Source organism: Thermobia domestica, chromosome 11, assembly GCF_964235325.1.
Source record: "Thermobia domestica chromosome 11, izTheDome1.hap1.1, whole genome shotgun sequence".
NCBI lineage: Eukaryota > Metazoa > Arthropoda > Insecta > Zygentoma > Lepismatidae > Thermobia > Thermobia domestica.
This window is the reverse complement of record NC_137464.1, coordinates 214,282,604-214,301,824: the sequence shown is the minus strand read 5'-3', so window position 1 is coordinate 214,301,824 and position 19,221 is coordinate 214,282,604.

The following is a 19,221-nucleotide window of genomic DNA, read 5'->3' as shown; positions in this document are numbered from 1 at the left end:
GGAAAGCACTTTTCCTACCAAGCCAACATAATGGATCATTTGTTTATTAAGTCTATTCTTTGAAAATATATTTATATAGTATTTACTGCTTAAGGGAGAAAAATTTTCGAATCTGCACTTGAAAATTATTTTGTTTTCAACATCAATATTTTAAAATTATCCCCTAAAAAGTGGTTAGTTTTCGATACCTTGATAGTATTATTAGTAATGATATGAAGTGCGAACATCAAATAAAAGGATACCAGAAAATACTATTTTGTGGTATTTTGGATAAACAGATAAGGAAAAGACTCATAAAATATTTCATGCTGAGTATTGTATTGTGTGGTTCGAAACATGGACATTACGGAAAAATTATGAAAAAGGAATGGAAGCATTTGAAATGTGTGTATGGAGAAGAATGGAGAAAATTGACTGATTCGAGCGGAAAACGAATGAGAGGATCTTAGAAATGGGAGAGAAAAGAACAATTTTAGATATTATTAACAAGAGGAAAATAAACTAGTTGGAACATTGGCTAACATTGTATCATGAGGGACGTGCTAGAGGGTACGGTGGTAGGAAAGAGGGAAAGGGATAATGAAGACTACAGTTAATGGACATTATCAAAACAGAAGAAATGTACTTGAAGAGGAAGAGGTTAGCGGAAGACCATGGAGCATGGAAACATCTCAGTTGCGGCAAATGTCCTGCCAATAATGGCAGAATAGCTATGATGATGACTCTGTTATTATTATTATTATCTTTCAATTATATGAACTCATTTTTCAACACTTTTCGAGGTATTTTGATTACATTTTGTAAAGAAATTACCCAATAAATACTGTTGAAAATAGTGTATGGGGCAGAAACTACTTATTAATTGAATACGTACTTGATTGACTTTACAGATTAATTTTGCTCATCTTAGACCCAGACTGGTGACAACTGCATATCTATAATAATTTTCTAATTCTTAACCAGCATAGGTATGAATCCTATTTATAAAACATTTCTTACTCTCATTATTTTTCGTTCCAACATTATCTCTCCTTTCTTCTGAATGATTGAGACTTCGTCACAACTCATAAAAGACTTGAAAACCAACAAACGATACTTGTATACGACTTTCAAATTCAACTATTATATCACTTTACACAGATATACTCCTCTAGATTGTCTGAGTCCATACAGGATATCTTTTTACAACTTATGTATCCATACAGAATACCATTAGATCCCCCCCCCCCCAAAAAATGCTACAAGATCGACACTGGATACTTCTATTACATTTGTTTTTGCTTCAAACTCTCAGAATACCTCAGTACAATTTCTAGATCAACATCCTTTGTTTTATTGAACTATTGAATTATTGAAATATTGAATTCATATTACACGTAATATAAATAATTACTCCTAAAGCAATATCATCTCTCTTTAAATCCAGTAACAAGATTACAAGGATGCAGAGGTGGAAAAGGAGTTCCAGAACTAAGAGAATGGTCATTAACAGATACAGTCTGATTGGGCTACGTCATGAGAACTCAAGACCAGACAGGCAAGACAAGAGCACAAGCGAACTTTCATGAGCGACCGATTGAAATGATAGCACTTGATGCAGAACAAACAACAACCAAACAAGATTAAGATCACCATCCAAGTTTCATTTCTTTAATTAATAACCAGTTATATTCTTCCGTTTTGAGGTGCAACGCTTCAGCTTGTTAAGGGGATGCCGTACTATCGCGTCCCCCCACATTTCCACATTTAGTTACGTGAAATGGTAACAAAATCCAAACATGGCTAACAAGGAAATGTACAGTCCATCTTAAGAATTAAAATTTACACTAATAGTGGTACTATTATCAAAAATCTTGAACATCAGATGAAGGTGTTCTGTAAGCAGAACATATATAAGTGAAAACTAAATCAACAGTATCGTGTCAGCATTTGCAAATATAAATCATATTCTAGAATTCATGCAACAATTCCTGAAAGTTGTCCAGCTTTTGGCAAGCAGTGTTTCCGTTGCTTCGCGTTTAATACATTTCTTAGCTCTTGCACTTTATGATTTTTCTTCGTCCAGATGAAACAAAATATCGAATAATAGCCGAATCAGAAATATATTAGCAATGGTCAACTGTAAATTTATCAAGAGTCTACAATGTGTAACAGAAGGAACGTTTGGTGAAAGAACATCTAAAGAAGAACAGCGATGGAAAAGGAAAGCCGAAAGAGAAAAGAAATATAGTAACGGTAAGAAGAATAAACTCTGTGTACATAGAACACTTACGATTCAGGAGCAAATAGAAAACGTGGTCCTTAGCTCACTAGATTATAAGAAAGAAGAAATGAAATGAAATATTTAAGTTTTATGTCCCACGATTATAACGGTGAAGCTAAAGAAGACGGTGGTGATGAGAAACGAATGAAGTGGTAGAATGAAAAAAGTTGGAGGAAACGTAAGAACCCCGAGAAAATCCACGAACACGATGTCTGTCCACCACAAAGTCCGCACGGTGCGAGATGGGACAGAACCAGAGACACCAAGCACCGCAGGTGAATGCTCTACCACTGAGCCACCGCGCCTCCACTAGATTATAAGAAAGAAATCATGGCTTTACCGTCAGCAAGGAACAAGATTCAAACCTGTTAGGAGCAAACATTTTCACTAAAATCTCCTCAAACTGAAATTAACTATTGGTTAGTCATAACAAGAATTCATCGATATATTGTAAATATCTTATCTATAAGCTATTTGTCTCTTCGACCTTTCGACCTTTCCGCATTTGCACATTTATTCTTAATCTTTCTTAACTGAACGCCCATAAATCCAATTGATATATACTTTAAGAACCAACGAAAATATTTAATTACATTATTCACATGACAGCAATAAATCCATTATCAATATCTGTCTTCCAAATTCCTGATAACATTACCAAATAATTAGATAGAGACTAGTCTGTATACTCTTATAACAACTTCTCCGATATTTAACTTAAATTCCCTCTAGAAAACCCAGCTTAATACACCATTAGACAATAAATGTCGTTCTTGGAAGAAGAGATGAGCAAATTGAAAGGACAAATCGATATCATTTTCGAATAATCACATCAGGAAAGTAGCGGTATCAGCTAGCAACCGTGGTTCGAGTATAGACAGTCCTTCAAGGTTACATATATATATATATATATATATATATATATATATATATATATATATATATATATATATATATATATATCAGTGGCGGCTCGTGCTTTGAATTCTAGGTGGTGCACAATAGATGACCTCTCCTTTTCATTATTATTATTATAAATAATAATAGTTTAATAATAATAATAATAATAATAATAATAATAATAATAATAATAATAATAATAATAACAACAATAATAATAATAGTGTATTTATGATTTTGTTCGGGGGGCTTGGCTAACTCTCGGTAGGGCTTTGCCTAAAATTGTGTAAATTCTGCAAAATATTTCATATACTTTACTATAGTAAGTAAGATTTCGGGGGGGGCTTAAGCCCGGAAGCCCCCTTAAATACGCGGTGGCTTAGTGATAGAGCGTTCATCTCCGGTGCTTAGGGTCCCTGGTTCGATCCCAGCTCGCACCGTGTGGACTTTGTGGTGGACAAACACCATGCTCGTGGGTTTTCTCGGGGTTCTTCAGTTTCCTCCCACTTTCTTCATTCCACCATTTCACTCATCTCTCACCATCACCGTCTCCTTTAGCCTAATTGGCATAACCGTGGGACGTAAAACTTAAAGATTTCATTTCATTTCATTTTCACTTTTTGATTGTGATTCTCAATGGACCGCCTATAACCAGCATTTAGTTGAGCAGCAATATTCACGTTTCCCAACACAGTGAGATCAGAACGTGTCTTATATGGCCTGACGATTTTTTTTTTTTTTGTCGTGCAGATGCTGGATATCAGCACCTTTTTTTACTCCATGTATCTTCCTCCGCCTCGAACAACAAACAGGGAAAACAAAACAAAGCATTTTTAATTTCACATTCACATAACCACTTATGCTGTTCGTACAAGTTGAGATTAAACTTCCTTGTAAATGTTCATTTCTGACCTCTAATTACTTGCGTTATATTGAGAGTCGGAATTGGTCTTCCGATGTCTTTCACAAGTAGGTTTGCTCAGGCACGTAGCCAAGGGGGGTCCGGGGGGTATGGACCTCCCTTCGAGACCAGAAATCAAAAAATTAAGGAAAGATAAAACAAAATGAAATGACAAAAAGAAGGATCAGCGTTAAAAATTAAAAAGAAAACTACAGGAAGCTTTTGCTTACTCTTTCTTATGAGGAGATTTATATTACTTGCAATATGGTGGCGAGGTAAGCAAGGTATTCTGGAAGAGTCAGGGAATTTGAAATTTCAAGAAAAGTTATGTAATTCTCAGAATTCCTGCTACTAGTCAGGGAGATTTCAAGCTTTCGAAAGCATAAGTGCCGTTGTGTAACAGCGTGGACATTTTTAATCATAACTTTTCGTCATCGCATCGCATCCAGTATCAAACATGTTATTTCAAGGACAATTTTCTATTGCTCCTTTAACCTGTCCTTTGGAACCGACAATAGTTGACGGAATAATAAAAACAAAAAAATATATTGAAAGAAAGTTCTGTTAGCATTTGATTCAACAGAGAAAGGAACTCATATATTGTAAAACTAGTTGAATATACACATGCTTCGCACAGGGGCTATATTTGGAAGTCAACGCCTGTGGGAGTATCACCATTGATCTCAGCGACCGCGAAAACTATGGATTTGATACTAATATCGGCCATTTTGGGCTATTTTTTTACATGTCTCGGTATCCACCCCCCGCTGACTCCCGGCCCGCATACTTGCAAGTCATCGCTAATGGAAGTGTCACCTTTGATTTCAGCGACCGCGAAAATATGAATTCGACACTAATAGCTCAAGTGGTAGAGCATTGGCTTCGGATTCGGGAGGTCGTGGCTTCGAATCCCGCTGCCTACCATCCTGACTGAGGTTTTCCAGGGTTTCCCTCAGTCCTACCAGGCAAATTCCGAGATGGCACCTACTAAACAGGCACTGGCCGATACCTTCCCAAATCCTTTCCATTGTGAATGTTGTTGGATATCCAATGTAAAATGGCATCTGAGCTGTATCTGGTGATTGTTAAATAAATAAATAAATATCGGTCATTTTCTACTACTTTTACATATCCCGGTAAACGCCCCGCTGAGACCCCCTGGTTCGAATTTCGACAAAAACGTTTAACTCTAGTCTGGAGCCTGGACCAAGGTATTCGTTACTAAAATTTGGTAACTCTCGGTCAATTTGTCTGGTTCCCAAGCCGGTTCCGGTAAACGCCCCCCTGAGACCCCACTGTTTTGAAATTTAAAAAAACGCTCCGTCTTGATCTGGGGCCTGGGCCAAGGTACCCCTGACCTCGGTCCACTCGTCTGGTCCCCATGCAGCACACAGACAGACAGACAAAGAAACACACAAACAAACTCTTTATTTTATTTATATTAGAAGATAGTTTACAAGATAGTATTCAGTATGTACTTTTTATAATAATTGAGGTCATAACGAAAGGAAAATTGTTATATTTGAATAAACAGGAGAAGGACGTAAATATTGCAAAATCTTTTTCAATACTTTTTTTTATTATTTTGCTCGAAATTTCTTCATAGTTTGTTATTAAAATACTTGCCAACATATCCTCAGTTTATTGTCCTAACAAACCAATATATGTTGATAGTAAAGTAGTTTAGATTGATTGAGCTCCTAGGCCTTCAGAATTTCATGTCACCCCCTTCCTGTTACGAAATCCTGGCTAAACGAACCAATATATGTTCCAGTAAAATAGTTTAGAGTGATCGAGCCCCTTTTGTGATGACCACAGTATTTCATGTCACGGACCCCCCCTTCACGTAATCCTGGCTACGTGCCTAGGTTTGCTTCTGAAGTTCTTTTCGAAAACGGGTAATTCAACAGAGTCGTTACAGAATTCATTGCTACTGCATTGCTAGTTCACTTATATCAGGGAGAGACACCTAATTATGCAATTACAGCAACAATATTCCAATGAACAACAAAGACCGGTACACACAAACATACAACACTACAAAGTCCGCTACCCACTTTAAAATCTCACCCCTTCCCCAATTAACGCCCTTTCTCTAAAAACTGTTCTCCAATTTTATCATTCGCCCATGCACACATGAAAAGGAAGACATTATATCTATGCTGCCAAATTCCTACTTATTCAGATACGAGTGTATTAAATATCGACACCCTCAATGTGTCTTCACTCTTCAGGGGTCGCCTTTACTGTCTTCATAGCTGCCTTGACCTTACTTGGTTGACAGAACCAATAGTTATGACCACTTGGCAATCTCGCGTTTAGGCAAGGCGCAAGGTTTTTTTTTTTCCTCTGTAGCGATTTGGTTACGGTACGCAACATTGTCACAAAGGAACAGACTATTCCCCTTCAGGCGAGAACCGTGTCAACCAATACTGCAGGGCGAGGGACGGTGGTGAAGTTCCAGTTCCAAAGCGTTATGTTTTGGAAAGGCTGTTTTTGTTTGGTAGATTTGTTTGCAAAAGATGTGCAAACATATGGATCCGTATGAGGCAGTTCATGGCATGATAACCCTCCTCTTACTGCGCAACCCCCGCAATGGCCGAGAAGCTGTTAAAGCTGAGAGTTTGGCAAACTCTCAAGCAGAAAGCAACTAGCCAGCCCCGTTTCAAACGCACTTGTTTAAGAAAAGATTATGTTGACAATAGAAAAATAAAAATATTGGAAGGAGATTTGTTTAAACATGCAAACATCAAGAGAAACCGCCACTGATATATATATATATATATATATATATATATATATATATATATATATATATATATATATATATATATTAGTTTCTCTACGTTGATTAAACATCTGGAAACTTTGGAAAGATGCATGCATTGGTTGGAGACAATGTGTAGAAAACATCAATTAATGAAGATGAATAAGACTTATGTTTTATTTTTATTACGTGAAGATGAATTCAATGTTTATAAACGAAAAGAATGTCGTCAGTTATATGCAGCATAAGTAGTTTGATAATTGAATGCATATTCAGTTGATGTATTCGTATAAGTTAGGAAGGAGAAACTGTGTAAACAGGCGATATAGATTTTCTGTAAGTTAAAGCCAGCTCGCTACCAAAGTTCGAAATTTAGAAATTATTGTACCATCAGTGGATAGTGAGGAGGTTGAGTTATGAGATTAAACACAAACTCTATGATATATCAATATACTGTATACTAACATAAGTGGTAGTTTTTGAGAAAAAAATAATATGTATTAAACTAGCATCAATTACTCGCTTCGCTGGGTTAAATTAAGAAAAAAATAGTAATATGTTCGGTTAGTCAATCACTTTTTACTGTTACTAAAGCAATCTTTGATATCGGTTATTTTGGATAATTTTTATATTTCCTTCTTCCCTCCCTATGTTGCGGGACACGGCATCGGAACTTTCATTGTTCATCTCAGCGACCACGAAAACTATGAATTCGACACTGATATTGGTCATTTCGATCATCCTATGTTTCTCCCTCCCCTTCCCCCAAGTTGCGAGGCTGACTTTGGATTTAAGCGGAATCAGAAGTGTCACTGTTCATCTCAGCGACCTGGAGATCTATAGATTCGACACTAATGTCGGTCATTTTAGATCACTTTTATATCTCCCCTCCCCCTCTTTCAAGCTGCGGAACTGAATTTGGATTTAAACAGCATCGGAAACGTCACTGTTCATCCCAGCGACCTCAAAAGCTATAGATTCGATACTAATATCGGTCATTTTCGATCATTTTAAAATGCCTCCCCTCTCCTCCAGCTTTAAGTTACACCGTCAAAGTGATACGACAGAAACCATTCCAGATTCGAACTTCATCTAGATTGAAAATTTGATCGAAATCGGTCCGGGGATTCAAGAGTTATTAAGTTATATATATATATATATATATATATATATATATATATATATATATATATATATATATATATATATCCCCTTCCCATCCCCCTCCCCTAAGCTCTACCGTCAAAATGAATAGATAAATACCATCCCAGGCCCGAAACTAATCTATATTTAAAATTTGGCCGAGATCGGTTGGGTGGTTGAAGAGTTAAATTTTATTTATTTTTTATATAAATAATCCCCTCCCGAAAATGTAAAAAACTTTCCAGGGTTGAACCTTATTTATGTTGAAAATTTGATCGATACCGGTCCAGTGGTTCAAGAGTTATTGTTTTATTTATTTTTATATATCTCCTGCTCCCTTAATTTCTAGCGTGAAAGTGATATGATAAAAACCACCCCAAGTTCGAACGTAATCTATGCTAAAAAATTGATTAAGACCGCGGCCGGGTGGTTTAACCGTGATGAAGTCACAAAGACAGTCACTTTTATTTTTTTACATATATATATATATATATATATATATATATATATATATATATATATATATATCCCCCTCCCCCTCCCCTACGTTGCACCGTAAATGTGAAATGACGAAAACATCCGAACCTTATCCATTTTGAAAGTTTGATCCCTTTGCACACGATGGCAATCAATATTACATTGATAGAAGGCGCTTCAATAGCATTAAGAAGGCACATTCTTCGTGCAAAAACACTTTACAAATTATATTCAAATACGTCTCAAATATAAAATATTAAGTTAAGTACAAAGTGATCTCGGGAGGACATAGTTAAAACTTTATAGCGCAAAAGTATGGACTTAAAAATCCCATTCCTGTCTCTCCCTGGTTCACCCATAAGATATAATAGGCCAACATCATATTTTTTTGATGGACTCATTTACTACCTATGTAGTTTCTTGGAACCCCAAAAAAAATCGTCGTCGATTTCGTGTGCTTTCCATCTCCAAAGTGGTCCCGAAGGATGCGAGTGAGTTTACTTCTTCTTCATCATCAGTAGAGGGAGAGAATCTCTGACGTGAATTTATAGCAAAGGAAAGTAGCAGCCGATAATTTACAGTCTGAAAACCCGGAACCCATCCATATATATCCCAATGTCAGGTTGGTGAAGGCTTCCGTCCGCCAGTATGGCCATCAGGAAATCCCGCTGGGCTCTCTCTCTCTCTCTCTCTCTCTCTTTCTTTCTTTTTTCTCTTTCTCTCTCTATATGCCTGTCCCCCGTCCATTTGCTTCCAAAGAACTTCTTCCCAACGATATGGCTGACCAGGGAATTGGAGAGTTTACATTGCTCTTCGTTTCACACCATATGATGTGCATAAAATCTTGTAGACTTAAGTGGTAAAGGGTAAATTACTTGCATTCTACCATCGTCACCTTTAAATCCCCATTTCCCAGATTTTTATCAGTGGTGCTTTCCAAGATTTTCATTAGTTATTTTTTTTTTATTTCAGTGGTATCGCCAGAAATTCATTTTTTAGTTTGAAGTCTTGTGGGATAACGACAGATAATTGCCAATGCCCTCACAGGTAATGCAAAATGCATGGTTCAATTCCAGATATCATCATCTTCAGAATGGTGGATATCATCATCTTCAGAATGCATCGTCCTACATTCTTATTCCGCTAGTTCCTCCATTTTCCATTTGCATTTAATATCTGCTCCTTTTTCCTCCGAAAAGAAAGAAAATGAAATATTTCAGCTATCACTCCTACGGTTAGATCTTTTAGGTTAAAGAAGACGGGTGATTAATGAAAATGAATGATTATGTAAGAAATTTATAAAATGAGAATGTGGGAGGAAATGGGAGAATCCTGGGAAAACTCACAGGCACGATGTTCTTCACCGCATACTCAGGTGACTTGGGATTGGAACAGGATCAGAGACTACTCTACGCGCTCTACTACGAATTTGTGCAGGGGGCGCGGTGGCTCAGTGATAAAGCGTTCACCTCCGGTGCTTGGGGTCCCTGGTTCGATCCCAACTCGCGCCGTGTGGAATTTGTGCTGAACAAACACCGTACTCGTGGCTTTTCTCGGGGTTCTCCCATTTCCTTTCACTTTCTTCATTCCACCATTTCATTCATTTCTGATAATGACCGTCTCCTTTGGCCTAACCAGCATTATTGTGGGACGTAAAACTTAAAGATTTCGTTTAATTTTTTTTTTTTTTCAAATTTGTGCCATCAGATTGTAACAGTCAAACAACATATTTCTGTTAAAATCTATTACAAATACACAAAACTGAAATCTTCTATTATCCTTTATTCTTAATCTGTGCCGTGACTATCTTTTGAATCTCTTAAATCTATATTATTCATAAACTCCTTATCTTAACATAGCTTCCAATCGTGACTATATTTCTTATCATTATAATCTTGTATGTGATCTTGAATCACACATCAATCAATCTTCAAACTATATTTTATCTGCATTCTATTTACACATACTAACTCCCATTTTCCTTAGCAACAGTTAGTGTCAAATTCGAAAGCACTTTGTACCATTTTCATATTCCAACAATTTCATTTAATTTTGGACTTAAATTTGTTCCGTTCTGGGAAGAGTATTTTTACAGTAATAAATTCAATTTCAAAGTAAGTAACCAATAATAATAATAATAATAATAATAATAATAATAATAATAATAATAATAATAATAATAATAATAATAATAATAATAATAATAATAATAATAAAGAGCGATAACCATCTCAAGCTATTAATAATATACAGTTATATTACTAGACGTAGCTGCGTGCGCTATCGTTTGCCTATATAAGCAGGGCACGGTGGCCCAGCGGTAGAGTGTTTACTTATGTTGCCTCGGGTCCATAGATTAATCCCCAGCCAAGAAAACTTGTGGGGGACAAGATCATATCCGTGGATTTTCTTAGGGTACATGGGGTTTCCTTCCACATTCTCATTCCGCCAATCCCTCCATCATCTACAACGATAACGTTGTATGTTGTATATTTCGTTGTATATCTGATATAGTAGTCAGCGCGTCAGTGCTATAATTACAAGCACTAGCCACAAAATAGAAGGAGAAGAAGAAGAAGAAAGAAATAATGTAAGTAATATCTGTAGATTGATCAAGATATTTTTGTTTGTACGTTGCTATGGTGATGTTGATCGTTGACACGGAAATGGTTATGATACGCCCTATATAATTGTGTGAATCGCCATAATAGTTAGATGTATAATGTTGAAATGTGCAGTAAAATACGTCATTATCGTCAAATATATAGTTGTGAGCATTCTAGACTGGCATATGTTTCTTCAAGCTACCTTTAATATGCGTCATAGCTAACATATATGCGAATATATGAACGAACTGAGGTGTTATATGTGTGATTACGTTATACATCATTCACTTTGCCTTAATTGTCTGTCTCTCTTAGCCTAAAGGGCATAATTGTAGGACATTAAACAGAAACATTTTATGTCTGTATAACGAAATCTTCGATTAATTGTATGAATAGGATACGCTTTGGGCTGCTTGGTGAAGAAATTAAAAATAATAAATGGAAACAATTAGAACTTTTAACTAAGCACTACTTTTAGCTATAGTGTACAGCCAGCGGAACAACAATAAGAAATAATAATAATAATAATAATAATAATAATAATAATAATAATAATAATAATAATAATAATAATAATAATAATAATAATAATAATAATAAACAGTGCTAAGAATTAACATTCATCTCCTTATCTGGGCTAGATATGTCTGTAAATTGGCCTGTACTCCCACTCCCTTACAGGCGAGATAATGTGGTGGGGAATAACTTGTAATTCGAGGGTCGCTCTTGCATAATGATCTATGTACTCATCAATTGCACCGGATCATAATGGTTCTATGCATCGGATTCAAATCATGGATGTTGTAATATTTGGTTTCAATGCTTTAACCAGATGGTCTCTAGGCGAGTGTGTAAGTATCAGGATGAAAGAACAGACGGAATGATATCCAAAAAAAAGTCCTTTGCGGCATGAGGGTCATGAAACGTGTAAATGCGTTGAAATATCGAAATTGATTTATTTATTTTCACGATTACCGTACCATCTTATATGCAATGGTTGTTCGATATTTAAAAAAAAAAAAATGTTATCAATGTGCCTGTGGTTCTATTCGTTTTGAGTTTAACATCCGTTTTCAACCCCGTAGCTGTGTAAGGGGGTAGCACCTGTAGCATAAAGTGAGACCCGAAGCAGATGAGCTCCCACCGGGTATCGAACATGAGTCTTCCGTTGCAAAGGAGCGAGTGGTAACTATATAGCCACGAAGGATCTTTCTATTAATTTCGAAAGTTTTTTTATGTCTTTTTGTGAGATAATCGAAAATAACACGAGAAATAATTGTTTTAACAAATTAGGCAAGTTCAGTTCGGGAGAGTAAATTCGGTTTATTCTAATATATGCCAAAATAATTTATATTCAAAAGTATCCTGTGTAAGATGGACACACGTTACTTTGGTGAGAATACATATATTTAGCTAGCTAGTAGTCAATAGACGACATACAGTATGTGATCAAAAGTATCCGGACACCCCCAAAACATGTTTTTCATATTAGGTGCATTGTGCTGCCACCTACTGCCAGGTACTCATTATCAGCGAACTCAGTAGTCATTAGACATCGTAAGAAAGCAGAATGGGGCGCTCCGCGGAATTCACGGACTTCGAACGTGGTCAGGTGATTGGGTGTCACTTGTGTCAGAAGTTTGTACGCGAGATTTCCACACTCCTAAACATCCCTAGTCCACTGTGTCTGATGTGATAGTGAAGTGCAAACATGAAGGGACACGTACAGCACAAAAGCGTACAGGCCGACCTCGTCTGTTGACTGACAGAGACCGCCGATAGTTGAAGAGGGTCGTAAAATGTAATAGGCAAATATCTATCCAGACCATCACACAGGAATTCCAAACTGCATCAGGATCCACTCCAAATAATATGACAGTTTGGCGTGAGGTGAGAAAACTTGCATTTTATGGTGGAGCGGTTGCTTGTAAGCCACACATCACGCAGATAAATGCCAAACGACGCCTTGCTTGGTGTAAGGAGCGTAAACATTGGACGATTGAACGGGGGGAAAACGTTGTGTGGAGTGACGAATCACGGTACACAATGTGGCGATACGATGGCAGGGTGTGAGTATGGCGAATGCCCGGTGAACGTCATCTGTCAGCGTGTGTAGTGCCAACAGTAAAATTCTGTGGTGGTGGTTTTATGGTGTGGTCGTATTTTTTGGAGAGGGCTTGCGCCCCTTGTTGTTTTGCGTGGCACTCTCACAGCACAGGCCTACATTGATGTTTTAAACACCTTCTTGCTTTCCACTGTTGATGAGCAATTCGGGGATGGCGATTGCATCTTTCAACACGATCGAGCACCTGTTCATATTGCACGGCCTGTGGCGGAGTGGTTACACGATCATAACATCCCTGTAATGGACTGGCCTGCACATAATCCTGACTTGAATCCTAAAGAAAACCTTTGGGAGATTTTGGAACGTCGACTTCGTGCCAGACCTCACCGACCTACATCGATACCTTTCCTCAGTTCAGCACTCCGTGAAGAGTGGGCTGCCATTCCCCAAGAAACCTTCCAGTACCTGATTGAAAGTATGCCTGCGAGAGTGGAAGCTGTCATCAAGGCTAAAGGTGGGCCAACACTATATTGAATTCCAGTAGTACCGATGGAAGGTGCACGAACTTGTAAGTCATTTTCAGCCAGATGTCCGGATACTTTTGACCAGATAGTGTAACTACTTGGTGGGATTGTTAATCCTAGCCAGCTAGTACGGTCAGTAGATGATATAACTAAAAAATACATCTTTTTACATATATATAACTTTGTAAGATAGGTGACAATATCAATTATACAAAGTAAATGGCCCCTGTTACATAACACACATTCAATTCATATCCTCCCCAATACTATTTTCATCTCCACTTCATTACAAAATAAATTGATTTCACACATAAAATCAGGTCTTAGTTAAATAATATGAATCATACCTCTTCTAAGGTGAAATACTAACACCTTACAGTTAGCATTTGTTCGCACACACACGATCTTACAAATAATACCGAGAGCGTCAAAAAGTACGTACACACTTTAAAGAGTCATAGAAAATGTATTTTTTCCATGTTACAACGATAAATTTCTGGAAAATGTAAGATTACAATCAAGGTCGAAAACCTAATATACTCTCAAGCAAAACTGGATGTGCGAAACGGTGGTTCAAGTAAATGTTGAAAATAGGGGCTTTCAGCATCGACATAGTTCCGAGTACAAGGCACGACTGCTTCCATATTCGCACTGAAATGTCCAATGGAATTTCAACCCATATTGTTTGAATCTCATCCCAAAGTGTACTAGTTACGTGATTTACGACGGTATACCTCATCATTTACTGTGTAGATAAGAAAAAAGTCGAGAGATTTAAGGTCTGGAGAGCTTGTAGGTAAATCGATTGGTCCTCTTCGTCCTATATAAAGGCCTGATTTAGGTATGTTCGAAAATCCGTATGATAGTGCGTCGAGGCGCCATCTTGGTACTAAAACCTGTCATTACTGTACATTGCATTAATCTCAAGAAAAATGGAATCAGGAAGCGTTGTTGGATACTTTTCTCAAAATCTGTGTAAGTGCACAGCACTAAAAGTTAAATCTGCATTGACGCAATGTTGATGGATAAAAATATTTTCTCTCTCTCTCTCTCATGCACACACACGCTCAATAGATGTAAATGTCTGCTAATGCAGCACTAAATGACTATTCCAACTGCTTTTCTTAATTTTTGGAATATTCTGCTTTTTTTGATTTGCTGACTCGATGAGTTCCAAGTTGAATAAAATATATTAATTATTATTGGTAACGAACCCGACACATTGTTTAGCGCCGTAAAACTGAGTTTCCCTTCATTTTCTCGAAAACTACACATGAAAATTTATTCTCAACGATTTCATGTTATACAACTCGATGTTATCTATCAACTGATGTACAGTAAGTTTTATTGTTGATCAATAGTAATTTAAGAGCTTATTAACAGTGAATGTTAGAATGTTAGCGTCATTGTTCGAATGGCACATGGTTCGAATGGTACATGGTTAGAATAGCATGCTGTTAGAATGTATCATTGTTAGAGTCATAATGAAAAAAGTTTGATTAATATATAGCTCAGTACCAGTTTCTCCTTAATAGGAGTAATAGTGTAGTTATATTGTGCAGTATCAATTTTTAGGTTTACAAAAAAATGCTTCTCTTCTCTTTCTGGAAAACTAAGGATGAGGATTTATATTCACTCATACCTCTTTGCTCAGGTCAACGAGATCAATCACTTGATGTATGCTCATCTTTGGGCATTTTTCTTTCGTTAAACGCTAATAAATAATAAAGAAAAATATGAAAACGCCTCGGTTACCATTGATACTTTGACATGAGTTTTGTTTTCTTCTTTTAGTCAGACACATACATTTGAAAGAAACATATTGAAAGGAAAATATCGCAAGTAGAAGGTCACCCATGAACATGCAACTTTATTAATGACCCATAGTAAAAGTTCTATAGTTTACACCCACATGCTATATAGAAATAAAGTGCCAGAATGTAAGTAGTGTTTTGCGGCAATATTACGTTTGCTTTCATAAAGTGGTATATGTAAGTATTGCGGATTTAGGCGAAATCGATTGACCATCGACCAGGTATTTACTGTTTGTAAAATGTTCGAGAAGAGATGGGAAGTGCTATACACTGGTACATAAATTATTATTTATTGATATCTAAAAGGCTTATCCCTCGGTTAGGAGGGAGGGAGACATTTATACGACATTTTTAACAAATTTTGGTATATCGCAAAAAGGCTATCGAGATTAATTATGATGTGTTTAATCTTTTATCGCCCATTGACACAACAGTTGCGTAGGGCTTTAAATCTCAATAGCTCAGCCTTGAATTAAGCTAGGAAGATAATTTTGGTATCATTATGTTGCTGAAAGATGAAGCTTTACGCTCATATGCACTTTATGTATATGGGGAATATCATAGCAGAGGGGGAGGGTAAAGTACGTGTCTTATGGTTTATTGCATCAATTTTTTTAGACCATTTCTCCTTGGGGGTACACTCATAAAAATTCGTGTGTGAAGCAATGAAGTAATACACTACATGCCAATACCTTGTATGTGTTCTTGTTGCTTCTATGAGAGTGGAGGGGAGGGCAATTTTTTGAGTCTCAGTTTTTTGACATAAATTACATTTATTTTCAGGACGCTCCCATATAAGCCAAGATATCTTTCACTGAAATGGGCTAGAAGCACACTTACCACTTTGGAATCTGTATTCCATATGCTTTCAAACATTGTATCATTCATGCCTCTTGTAATGTGTATTACAATGTAAGTAATGAAATTTTTGTTTGGGGTTACCCATACTTTTCGAACGTACCGCGTACTGTAAATTTATCAACACATAATTTTCGGTCTATGTATTAAATTCATTTGTTCTTTATCGAAACCAAACTTAATGTGGGAGCTTCGGAATAATCTAGGAAGAATTAAATTTCGGGGAATAATTTCTTTATTTATATATTATTTCATTATAAACTCTGTACATGGGCATTCAAATAGATAATTACTGAAATTATACACCTTAATGCGATACAAAAACACAGGTCAGAAATTTTTGAGATTGTCCACCAATATGAGATTTGTTAGAATAATTTAAACCATCTTCATCCTTCTGAAATGCCCATATCCTCCCAATATGCGGTTTCATCCAGTTTTTTAAATATTTTTCATTCGCTTTGTAATTTCCGCCGCCAAAATTCTTTGCTCTGATTGGAACTATATTTCTGACGCCGTAGTCTTATGGCACGTCTTCAGTTTGTTCTGTTTCGGCTAAGCTGAGAGTTAGACCACGTCAGTTATGCTCCAAAAAAAATGGATTTTCGACGAGAAAGCAGTAGAGTCCAGGTAATGATGTGTATAAAATAATAAATAAACTCGTTAGAAGCAGAAGGGAGCCCTGAATTGTTAAATTTAAGCAGTTAAATCAGTTAGAAAAGTTAAAATATAGAATTCTGTTCAGCGGACGCCATGTTGACGAATATAGTTGGTAATGAACAGGATTCACAGTGCAGTGCATCAATTTTTGGGCGATCTTTTGAACTAAGTCTTGACGTACAGGATATCCTCTCTACCTCCTAAATTTTCCGTTAGGTTACGATAGGCCTGTTCTGATATAGCTTTTGTTTGTGTACGTAGTAAATGTGGCGGTAGGTGTAGGTTTCTTTGTGGTTGAAATAATTATTATCATGTCAGTGTAAGTTAGCACAGGGACTCTCATTTATCCCTAAATTGACCAAAGCTTTTAACGCATAATGGGCTAAGTGAATTTTATGGAGGTTCTTTTCCTTTCAGGGAAGGGACCTTCTTTTCTTTAAGAGTTTCAATATGTTCCTCCTGGAGCATTGACAATAATCTTAAAATTAGAAAATGGTTTAATTAATAGAACTAATACTTGGCTCTGATTATTCCATTCCCTTACTAGTTCACACAGCCGATTTTCGATGTGGTGAAATTAGTGATTTGTTTGGTGTACATATAGTTGCGTTGTGTGATAATATAGATTAATATGTATAGTGATATGTATTGGTATTGTTTTCTTAGTTCATGTGTGATGTAGCATGCATATGTGTAATTTAGTATGGTAGCAATGATCTATGTGTGTGTGTGCATGTAAAATTAATCTATTTAAAGACAATGTATTGTTTAATTATTCATCTCTTTTGGTCCATCATAATAAGTACATTGATTCATAATGGAAATTTATAGTAATTCGGTACCGTCGCCTCAGTATACTATGTATGGTTAGCTTCTCATACAGTACAAAGCGTGTTTAGTAGTGCAAAGTTTGTTTTCATACTACCAACGCCATCTCGTGTCGAGTGTAGAAGTACTCGCCGCTAGTGTTTTGTTCCTCCGAGACTTAAGAATCTAGTCAACTGGAAAATTACTCTCCTTTTTTAATTATTGATGAATATATAGCAGTTCTGGTCCACATGAATACATACGTAGACGAATTACATTGTAAATTAGCTTCTCTGAAATGCACAATACGTTATGTAGTTTCATAATTAAATGATTAATAAAATTAAACTTCACGATTATTCTTCAACCAGCTTGCCTATACAAGGGTATTCTGTCATCAGACTACAACTTCATATTCTCTCTCTTTTCGTTACGTTCTGTAAACGATTGCATTGTTGTCGTTTTTAAAATATAATCGCATGTAGTTAAGGCGGTAGTCAATGATATTGAATTCTAGTTGCATATAAAAATAATATGAAGCCGTGGAGTGTAAACGTACTGTGGTTTGTACTGAAAGATTCTAGCGTTAGTTCATACGAATTCCTACGTGTTGATCAGTGGGCAATAGTTTAGATAGTGGTTCATTGATTTTAACATATGTAGAATAAGACTGCTTTGAACAGTCTTGGGGCAAAATGGTAGAGCAGGGTGTTTATAAAGGAATTTGTGTGTGTCTACAGAGGAAAGGAAGAATGTGAATAAAAATAAATGAATAATAAGTGATAATATATAGTAAGTGTGAATAAATAATAGGACACCTGTAAATTTACGTGCCCAGTAGTATTCTTTGTCACGAGATATTGCTTATTTATATATAATAATGATTATTTCGAGCACTGACCATTACGTCAGAATTTAGTATGTGAGAGTGCGGTTTGTGAAAATGATGGATTATATTTGCACTTCGTGGCATACCATTCAATCGTAATAGTGCATACTAACTGTTTAGTCTGATCGGATGACATGAGTAGTGTCTATGTGGCAAATGATTTCGATCAATTTCCATGTAACTACAGAACACAACGACCATTTCTCCAATTAATACAGCTTAAATACACGAGTTCGGTCTTACACTTGTAACAGTACTCTTCAACTTTGATTTTTTCCACGTCACCTGATTAAGCCAAGTTCATTACTGTTCACAGAGGTGATGAAGTGGATAAGATTAAATAATATAGTAAGTTTATTGCATTAGAATCTCGTATTTCCGTACCAGAGCGTCCAAAGTCCCAATGTCCGTTAATTTTCATTTCTTCTACTTTTGGTATATAGTGTTTTAAAATGAGTTGACGCCTCAAGGTTAGCGCCCTTGCGGACTGGTATCGACTAGTAAGATTTAGCAGAGAACTTACTAATACAAAATTTATTTTATTTAT